This window comes from Canis lupus, chromosome 7, assembly GCF_011100685.1.
Source record: "Canis lupus familiaris isolate Mischka breed German Shepherd chromosome 7, alternate assembly UU_Cfam_GSD_1.0, whole genome shotgun sequence".
In the NCBI taxonomy this organism is placed as follows: Eukaryota; Metazoa; Chordata; class Mammalia; order Carnivora; family Canidae; genus Canis; species Canis lupus.
In genome coordinates this window covers 25829404-25840572 of record NC_049228.1, presented here as the reverse complement: position 1 = coordinate 25840572, position 11169 = coordinate 25829404, and the positions used below count along the sequence as shown (strand labels likewise).

Here is an 11169-nt window from a genome sequence, read left to right as displayed (position 1 = left end):
CATTTGTGCATTGCTGGTGGGGATATAAAATGATATAGCTACCATGGGAAACACGGTGGCATTTTTCTCAAAAAGCTAAACAGAATTACCGTATGTTTCAGCAATTTCACTCTTTGATATATGCTCAAAAGAGTTGAAAGCAGGTAGTCAAACAGGTACTTGTGTACCAGTTTTCATGGCAGCAGTATTCACATAAAACCAGAAAGTAGAAACCACCCAAGTGTTCATCAACAGATGAATGCATAAACAAAATGTGGTATATACATGCAATGGAATATTATCCAGCCTTAAAAAGGAATGAAAATCTAATATATGCTAAATATAATATATTGAAGATGATTTGTTTCTTTTAAAATTTGCTCTGACCTTAGTTCTATCCAGACATACTGGTGTGCCAAAATTCCTAGTAGTTTACTGTCACTTGAAATAAATTTTTTAAAGAGAGGATTTATAATTCCTTTATAATCTTCTAGTAGTTAAAAGAGGGAATTTACAATCCCTTATACTCAAATATCTCAGATGGTATCTTAATTTAGTATATATATCCCATATATTACCCTAGTTAATTGCATTGGACTTTTGTCAACTTGTACATAACTGCAAAGATTTGGAAAATTGAATCATCTAAAATATGTTCACAAATATTTTGCTGGTCACAACTTAATGTTTTCTTTCTAATCCTCACTTTTAATAAAACCATCACATCCTGTTTCTTAAAGATTCAATTCCAAAGTGGCTTTTGATTACACCAAAGACTAAAAATAGTTTGGTATGATTCACGATGTGTTTTTTTGTTGTTGTTGAGATTTTTCATTCATGTATTTATTCCACAATCAAAAAAATCATAATTTAAAGCCATAACATTTTGAAAAGATAAAGGAGACTTTGTGTCACAGTTGCATTAATAAAACACACTGGTCTAATGTGCAACACTAAACAGGTGTTGTCTGTTCCCGAGGTGGAATAAATACATAACAATTACACATAAAATTTCACTAAAGATCTGAGATGATCTTGAAACCTTGAAACTCTCCAACGAACAGAGGCAGACTGCACGTAATTTTTCTTAACATTTTACCACAAGAAGGAAAAATTCTCACCGTGTCGACTAGCGCAAACCCCTCTTTCATGCTCCTGGCCTTGGCTTCTCTCTTCCTCGGGAGCATCCAAATCCAGGAAAGCCTCTGTCCACCCTTCCCCCCCATATTCAAAAACACAACTGTGGGTTCCTAAGGACTTCAGCATAGACTGCTGCCAATAAGCCTAAATGTGCAACCTTCCTCTAGAACCTCCAGGGAAGTCAGGAGCCCAAGGAGCAGCAGCATTGCTTTACACAATAGTTTTAACTGTCCAATGAGCTCTGATGGACCATGTGTATTTCATAAACAAACCAAAATATTGCCTTAATATCTTTCTACTTTTCTAGAAAAATATTAAGTAAACCATTCAAGTAAAAAAGAAAAATATTTACAGAACAGTGAAAAATGAAAATTCAAAGGGTTTATGCCAGAAAGCAAATCAGTCCTCTGCAGCCTAAGTCATTTGTTTCTGCGCTGCAAAGCCAGGTAGAGAGCGATCAGACAGCAGATGGTCCCCCCACAATGTCAGTGCCATGGTGGTCCGGTAAAGCATTTGGTCAGGTAGGCCTCGTTTCAGGTGGATGGGCACACCATCAGACTTCTGGAAAAACTTCTGCAAAGTTCCAGAGGGAACTTTGTTTTTCCCAGCATAATCATATACAGTAAAATCAGAACTCCAGTTTGGTTGGTGTGGCAAATGTGGTAGGTGGTGCTTCTGGGGAAACCACAGGCCTTAATCCCTGCGGGCTATTATAGGCTTCGAAGCCCACGTTCCAATCAACTTCTGCGTGAAGCCGCTAAACCGGTGATACAGGAGGCGGGTGCCCGGGAACCCCGCAGCCGGGCCTGCACGACTGCCTCAGAGAAGGCGATTCACGAGGTTTGTCTATATATGCTGCTTCCCCTCCCTAACCCTGACTGCTGACCATCTTTTAGCATTTCTATGAGAATGTCGACACATAGAAAGATAGATCCCTATTTGACAAAATATTCTCATAATCTTAATGGAAAAAAGTTACTCTGTGATCAAATAAGTTGAGAAATAATTAATAGAATAGAGTTGGTATAAGAGTCTTTTTCTGATTTAGAGAGACAAATTCAGTTTTTTACCCTAAAATTTGAAATTAGAAATGGAATTTTTGTAGCTTCTCTACAAGGAAGCTTCCTTGTTTCTACTGTGTCAATTTTTTTAAAGATTTATTTATTTATTTATTTATTTATTTATTTATTTATTTATTCATGAGAGACAGAGAGAGAGAGAGAGAGAGAGAGGCAGAGACACAGGCAGAGGGAGAAGCAGGCTCCATGCCCGGACCCCGACTCAATCCCGGGACTTCAGGATCACGCCCTGGGCCAAAGGCAGGTGCTAAACCGCTGAGCCACCCAGGGATCCCCAAGTTTTTTTTTTTTTAATCGTGAAAGAGTATTGGAGTTTGTCCAGTGCTTTTTTGTATTAATTGATCATATGCTTTGTTTTATTAATAGTATAATACTTTTAGTATATATACTTTATATATAATATATATATATTATATATATTATAATATATATATTATATATATATTTATATATATATATATATATATATAATAGTATATATACTTTTATCGATTTTCACATGTTAATGTAACATTGCATTCCTGGGATAAATTTCTCTTGGTCACGGTGTATAATCCTTCTTATGTGTTGTTAGATTCATTTTGCTAGTATTTTTTTTTTTTCAGGATTTTATTTATTTATCCATGAGAGATTCAGAGAGAGAGAGAGAGAGAGAGAGAGAGGCAGAGAAGCAGGCTCCACACAGGGAGCCCGATATGGGACTCGATGCCAGGTCTCCAGGATCATGCCCTGGGCTGAAGGTGGTGCTAAACCGATGAGCCACCGGGGCTGCCCCGCATTTTGCTAGTATTTTTTGAAGATTTTTAGATTTACATCCATCAGAGATATTGGTCTGTCATTTTCTTTGTGATATCCTTGTCTGATTTTCAAAACAGGAAAATGCTGGCCTCATAGAATGATTGTAAAGTGTTTCTTTCTCTCTTCCCTCCCCTGCAGCCACTTCAAATAGTCTAGTCAGTATTAATTCTTTTTTAAATGTTTGGTGGAATTCACCAATGGAATCATCTGAACTTGGATTTTTATTTATGAAGTTTTTAAATTACTAATTCAGTCTCTTAATATGTATGGGTCTATTCAGATTTCTTATTTCTGCTTGAGGCTATTTTGATAGTTTGTGTCCTAGGAATTTGTCCATTTCACCTAAAGTTTTAAGACTTGTCATACAGTTTTTCATATTCCCTTATAATCGTCTCTAATATGCTAGTAAAGTCCCTCTTATATCCTTGTTAGTCTAGCAAATTGAGTATTCTCTCTTTTTATCTTGCTAGCATGGCTAAAGACTTCTCAATTTTGTTGTATTTTTCAAAAAACTAACTTTTAGATTTTTTTTCTATTATTTTTCTATTCTCTATTTCAGTTATTTCTACTCTAATCTTTGTTATTTTCTTCATTCTGTTTGCTTTCAGTTTGGTTTTTGCTTTTTTCTGAATTTATTAAGGTAAAAGTTTATCAATTTGAGATCTTTCTCTTTTTTAAATATAGGCACTTATTTGCACCTATAAATTTCTTTTTAGGAACTACTTTAGCTGCATTCCATAATTTAGTATACTTTCTTTTTTTATTTGAATACTTGTCATTGTATTTTCTAATTTCCCTCATGATTTCTTCTTTGATCCATTAGTTATAAATTTCTACATATTTGTGAATTTCCCAAATTTCCTTCTCATTCTTGATACCTAATATAATTCCAGTGGTGTCAAAGAAAATAACTGGTATAGGTGTGAGTCAATGAAATTTACTGATGCCTGTTTTACAGTTTAGCATATAATTTATCCTGACAAATTTTTATATGCACTGAAGAAAAATGTATATTCTGCTATTGTTGAGTGGAACATTTTGTAGATGTTAGATTTAGTTGATTAGTTTTGTTCTTCTAATTCTTTGTTGAATTTTTGGGATTGAACTCTTTTACTTTTTTTCTTTTTTTTTTTACTTTTTTGGGGGATTGAACTCTTACTTTCAACCTATTTGTGTCTTTGAATTTAAAGCATGTTTCTTGTACACAAAATATAAATGGATTGTATTATGTTTTCATATATTCTGCAAACCTATACCTTTTGATAGGAGTGTTTAATTCACTTATCTTTATTATAATTGCTGATAGATATGATTTATATATGGCATTTTGCTCTTGTTTTTAATATATGGCTTATGTCTTTTCGCTCCTTTGTTTTTCTGTTACTTTATTTTTTTGTGTTAAATACATATTTTCTACTGTACCCATTTGATTTCCTTGTTGTTTCTCTTATTATATTTTTTATTTTAATAGTTGTTGCCTTAGAGATTCAATTAGCATTTTAACTTAAAACAGTCTAGTTCGGGTTAATATTAACTTTATTCAATAGTATATAAAACCTTTGCTTTGATATACCTCTGCTCTCTCTCCCTTTTTAGTATTATTATTTTCATACAGATTATATATTTATACATTCCAAGTACAACAGTTTTATAGTTATTGCTTTATGCAGTTATCTTTTAAATCAGATAAAAGAATAAAAGAGAAACAAAAATATGTTTATACTGTCTTATATTTATCTACCTACTTACCTTTTCTAGTGCTCTTTATTTATTCATGTGGATTTGAGTTACCATCTGGTGTCTTTTCTTTTTAGCCTGACGGGCTTCTTTTAGTATTTCTTATTGGATAACTACGCTAATAACAAAGTGTCTCAGAATTTGTTTATCTGGGAATATCTTAATTTCCCCTTCATTTGTGAAGGATAGTTTTACTGGATATATCATTCTTGGCTGACAGTCTCTTTCTTTAGTATTTTGAATATGTCATCCCACTTCCTTCTGGCTTCTATGGTTTCTGATGAGTATCCTTTATATGTGATTAGTCACTTTTCTTCTTGCTTTCAAGATTCTATCTTTGTCTTTCAAATGTTTGTTTATGAAGTATCTTTGTGTAGATCTCTCTGAGTTTATCTTATAGTTTATGGAGGTTTTGGGATATGTTGATTTATTAATGCTTTTCATCAAATTTTGGAAGTTTGTGGTTATTATTTCTTCAAGTATTCTTTCTGCCCCATTCTCTTTTCTTTCCTTCTTAGACACTAATTTTTCATATGTTTATATGCTTGAGTGTGTTTGCAGGTCTCTGAGGTACCACTCTTTTTTTTTTTGTTCATTCTTTTTCTTTCTGTTTCTAAGGACTGGACAATCTTAATTGGCCTATCTTCAAACTCATTGATTCTTTCTTCTGCAAGCTCAATTATTTTAGCACCTCTAGTGAACTTTTTAATTTCAATTTTGTACTTTTCAACTCTAGAATGTCTGAGTTATTTTTTAAATTCCTTTTTATTGCTATTCTCCAATTGATAAGATATTATTGTCATACTTTCTTTTAATTATATTATTATCTTAATATTTTATAATAACTGATTTAAAGCCTTGTCTACTAAGTCCATGATTGGTTTTCCTTCAGGGGCATTTTCCCTTAGCTCTCCTTTATTCCTGTGTATGTGTCATATTTTCATTTTTTTGCATGTCTCATAATTTTTGTTGAAAGTGGATACTTTAGATACTATATTTTATATTATAATAACTACGGTATCAGATCCTCATCCCCTCCAAAGTTTGTTATTGTTGCTGATATTCTGTAATATGTGGCCACTGAGTTCTCTGATAGGTTTCTTTTTTTTAAGTTCTCATTTTTAATCTGGACTTCTAAGGGTCATCCTTGAACCAGTATTGTTTAGTGACAGCCAACAATCTTGCATAAGATTTTCCTAAAAGCTTTACTTGTATGTCACCTTTCGCCAATGGGATCTGTGTGTGAAGACATGTCTTCAAACCTCGAGCAATTTATTAAACAGTCTTAGCTTTCATTTCCTGCCTATGCAGGAACTCAATGTCAGCCAAACATGGACTGGAATGACTAGAGCCTTCTTTTTTTCCCAGGTCAAGTCTTGCATACACGCTGTCTTCTAGATCTCTAGCAATATATCAGGGCTTTTTAAAGTTCCCCAGTTCTAGTTGTGGAAGGGTCTCAGTGGAAACATCCAGATGCACATACCTGGGGATCCTGAAGGATGGTACTCAGGTGATTCTGAAGTTCTTTCCTTATTTCCCAAGGCCTGTCCTTGGTACTCAAACATGTGGCCAAATGTTTAGGTGTTGTTAGGAACAGTAGACTGGTTAAGACCCAGTATCTGGATGAAGTAGTTGCCACATTTAAAATATCATATAAATGCCATATACTGTGGATTCTAGCCACAGATGCTTACATGTCCTCCAAAAGGTTAAGTGAAGCCAGTTGTACCTGACAGGTCACCAATGCAAGAAATATATCTGAGTGGCTTTCCACTGAGAATGAGAATAAGGTTTTAGAGAATGCCGCATGCATTCCAATCACTTGTCTTAACTGTTGCCATGAGGTTACACTTGGCAAAGAGAGGGGGGCAGGAGTAGAGATGGGGAGATGAAATCTGAGAAGCATTTACCCAAAAGAGACTAAATCATTCAAAATACATTATTCAAACTGGAAGAGCCTGTGTTGCAAGAAATAGGGAATCTTTGTATAAGAAGAAACATGACTATGCTTTCATTGAGATAGAAGACTCCACTGCTTCTGTTTCCTGAGTCTTGAATGCCCTCCATCTCTACCCCTTTTCCACCTGACTGGCTACCTGTCCCTAATGAATTAACTTGAACATCTGTTTCTTATTCCCCAGTCTGAGTTGAAGACTGGTTCTCTGGCTCCCGCAGTACCTTACCCATCTCTATCTTCCTCCCACCAATACTGCATGTATTCACTTTTCTGTTTCTCCCACTGAACTGTGAGCTCCTGGATGCCTTTTGTCAGTGTTTAATCTAGTACCTGGGAAAAAGAAGTTATTCATTTCAGTATGTATGACTGAAGTATGTAGTACTGACTGTTAATTACTTTTTATTCTGTTTCTTAAATTTTACCACTTTGTACTTTTTATTCACTCGAATTATTGAGCACCTACCATAGATTTAGTACTAAATAAAATTCAGTCCTTAAAGCTGAAGAGCTTATAATTCTTTGGGGCAGATAAATGCAACTTCAAAATCCAATGTATTAAATACTTTAAGAAAAAAAGTTGTGGGATCAGAATAGACAAAACTCTAACTTTCATGTGGTATCAAGATAGATTTAATATAGAAGGATATGTTTTATTTGAACCTCAAAGAATAAGTTAAATTTCACAAAAAAATATGGATGTGGTGGAGAGAATCACTGAACAGTATGTGAATAGCAAGACAAGATTATTCAAGTTTACATGTTTATTTTTTTTTCAAGTTTACGTGTTTAACATTTATTATTCCATCCAAGACTTGAAAAGATGGAGATAGATTGACTAAAAGCCTCAACTATATTTACTAGGTGGAGTCTAGAAGATACTTGAATTATAACTTTATGTCATAATAACTATGGTATCAGATCCCCATCCCCTCCAAAGTCTGTTATTGTTACATATTCTGTAATATGTGGCCACTGAGTTTTCTGAGAGGTTTCTTTTTTGTTTTTTTAGTTCTCATTTTTATTTTTAATCTGGGTTTCTAAGGGTCATCCTTGAACTACTGAGTTTCAATGTCAAGGTAATTTCTAAATAAAAATGCAGACTTAATCATCGTATCATTCCATCATTAAGTGGGAAAGGATTTTCAGTGTAACCTCTTCCAATTACATTGGAATGAAATGTAACTTCATTTCATTTCATTTCATCCATTTCAGGGATGAAAATGTAAAATTCTTCCTGAAGTATCCATGTCAGGAGTTCATCCGGTAGTCTGGCCCATATTCTGGCCATGCTTTCTCTAGAGTGAAATGCTGAAGAGAGACATGTACTACTTGGGCCTAAATGCCATCTTTATCCAAAACCAGAGACATTAAAGTGCATGAAGATTAAATCAGATGCATATCTGGAATTCCTAACATTTATTATGGTGTGAAGAAGTGAATAATAAAGAAGGACATTGAGATTTTCAGTGTGTGAAACTCTTGAATATTCATGTACACTACCTCGAACAATATCTTGCTTCTCTCTCTCTCTCTCTCTCTCTCTCTTTGTGTAGATTATATTCTATTTCCCTTTCTCTGGCTGAGTAAATTTCTGCCTACTACTTGCTCTATTATGTTTGCCTTTCACTCAGTCACTAGTTACCCAAAAATAAACATTGAGTATCTATAATGAGATTTTAACTATAAAGGTAAAACATACACAATAATATAGAGAATACATAGCATACTACAGCATACATACAGAATCACAATGTCACACAGCTGAAACTAACATAACACTGTGTGTCAACTATACTCAAATAAAAAATTTTTAAAATAAAATAAGAAGAATAAGCATCAAAAAATTTTAAAGATCAGAGCGGGCACTTGATGGGATAAGCACTAGGTGTTATGCTATATGTTGGCAAATTGAATTTAAATTTAAAAATCTAAAAAATAAATAAAGATCAGAGAGAGAAAGAGGGGTATATGAGGTCAGAAGAAAGATAATCGGAAAGGACAAACATTATATGGCCTCATTCATCTGGGGAATACAAAAATTAATAAAAGGGAATAAAGGGAAAAGAGAGAAAATGAGTGAAAATATCAGTGAGGGTGACAAAATATGAGAGACACCTAACTCTGGGAAATGAACAAAGGGTAGTAGAAGGGGAAGTGAGCAGGGGGTTGGGGTGACTGGGTGATGGGCACTGAAGGGGGAGCACTGGGTGTTATGCTATATGTTGGCAAATTGAACTCCAATAAAATAAAAAAGTAAAAAAATAAAAAGAAGAAAGATAACAGAGATGAGGTGGAATGTGGGGATGGTGGCTTGAGCTAAGAATAGATGAAAAGATGGGGGGTGAGTGTTTACCTTTGAAGAGGAGACAAGAGGATGCAATTAAGGGAATGCAGAGGGCTTCTGATGAGCCAGCAAATTCTAGTTTTTTAATTTGATAATAAATATATGAATGTTCTTTTCACAATATCTTATTAAGCCATTCATTTGTTTTATGAAATTTTCTGTATGTGCTAAATTTTATAATAAAATAGTTTAGAAAAGAGATTGATGGGTGGGAAAAGGCTGAGTTAATTCAAAATAAGGTGTCCTTAAATCCTCTAACACTGGGAAGTCAAAGCTAAGTAAGACAAAATTGAGTTTCATGGCTATCCAGAGGCTCCCATTGTATACACCGGAAGGAGAGATGGTAACTGGAGATAAGTCTGGAAAGGTGAACCTAGACAAGATCACAAACACTGTACACATGTTGCTAAAGCACTTCACTTTCTTCCAATAAGTAATACAGAACCATAAAGGGCTTTAAGCATATTTATGTGATGAGATTTTCATTATAGAGAGATAACTCTGGTCATAATATAGAATATGGATTGGGGAAATGAGGTAAAACTGAGGGTACAATATCTGATAAAGACTTATATTGTTCTAACTGCTCAGTTACATGTTTTCCTTCCCTAGTAGTTTTGTGACCTGTTGTATCACAATCTTATATTGTCCAGAATAGTGTACACAATCCTTGTGAGTGAACACCAGCTGCTTTAATCCTTTTTGTTAGTGTAGAAAAAAAGAAACAGAAATATTAGTTGAATGAATGAATGGACTGCTGAATTATCTTAATGTCTTGATACTTTTAAAACCTGTTGAGAAAAAGAAAAAAAAATAAAAATAAAACCTGTTGAGTTATGCCCAAATTTATCAACATTATTTGGTTAGCTTCTAAATTTTGATATACTCTTAATTGCATTTATCCCATCTCTATCTCCTTCAATCCCTTTCACCATACCAGGAAAATTTAAAAAGCAATTTATAGAACATAAGACCCTATGAGTATATATGTATATAAAAATATAAGTGCAATATAAATAAAGGAGGACATCGCGCTAAGCTTTTCTTGTAGGCATCGTAGGGTTTTTGTTTACAAGGTCACAGAGTCACTGACCAGAACCTAGGCTTGAGAAAACATTGATAGGAAAGAAGAAGAGCAAAGAACCAGAAATCATGTTATTAGTGTCAGCAGTTCCTTAACTGTATAATGCTTGCATCATGTCTGTAGGGAAATATGAGAATATGAGTTATTTTTGAATTTTCTTTTCCATGTTCTGACAATAACCCTTCCCTTTTTTTTGTCTTAATGGTGTTTTTTTGTTTCTTTGTTTTCTTTTAAGTAAAATGCCCTAGCATTAATAGGAGGAAAGAAGTTCCAGAAAACATCAGTGATATTTTTTCTAGTTTTTTTTTCCAGTTTTTATAGGAATCTTGTGTGGCTCTGTACATATGTGTATAGGTGTTTTTGAGGTTGGAGTGAAAAAAAATGAGTGGAGTGCAGAGGACTTTATTCTTTTCTGCTAATTCTCAACATACCCGGATACAGGAAAACTTCAGGAAGGACCTAAGATAATACAGAATCAATACAAACTAAGGCCCATTTTGAAAAGCTATATAAGACCTCTTACCTTAAACCAGCAAGATAGTAAAGATCAGCCAGTGGTCTATTTGGAAATCTCTAACTACCTCAGACAGTAGACTTTAGGATGGAAACTTCACCAGGTATTACCCAGAAAGAAAAGAAGCCTATCTTATGGGGGAAACATCCTTCTAAGCAGATCTACTTCTAATATTCTCAGGTCTGGGTGTGGAAAAATAAATGAAGAGCCATGTACTATATTCTAAATATTGGAAAGTTCTAAGTCAAACTAAGAGGCTGTTAAATTAAATATGTTTTATCATCTTACATAGATTGTAATAGTTTGGAAGACCAAGTTCAAGTTCAGAATTTGTAGACTCTTCTCAGAGTTCTGTACTTGAATATGGTAGGATGAGAGAGCTAGTCCTCACACCCTCAGCCCAAAGCTTCCTCCCTATTTCCACCTCTGGCTGTGTTCCATAATACAATGAGCTATGAAGACATGCTTAGGCAATCCAGCCTACCCATCCAAGCTCTGTCAGTATCCCCTGGGCCTACCCTTGGGTCATCTTTTGGA

At 34.3% G+C, this 11169-nt stretch overlaps 1 pseudogene; it reads right to left on the bottom strand.

The window, feature by feature from the left end:
• Positions 1 to 1513: 1513 nt before the first annotated feature.
• Positions 1514 to 6298, bottom strand: LOC100855899 (annotated as a pseudogene).
• Positions 6299 to 11169: the final 4871 nt, after the last annotated feature.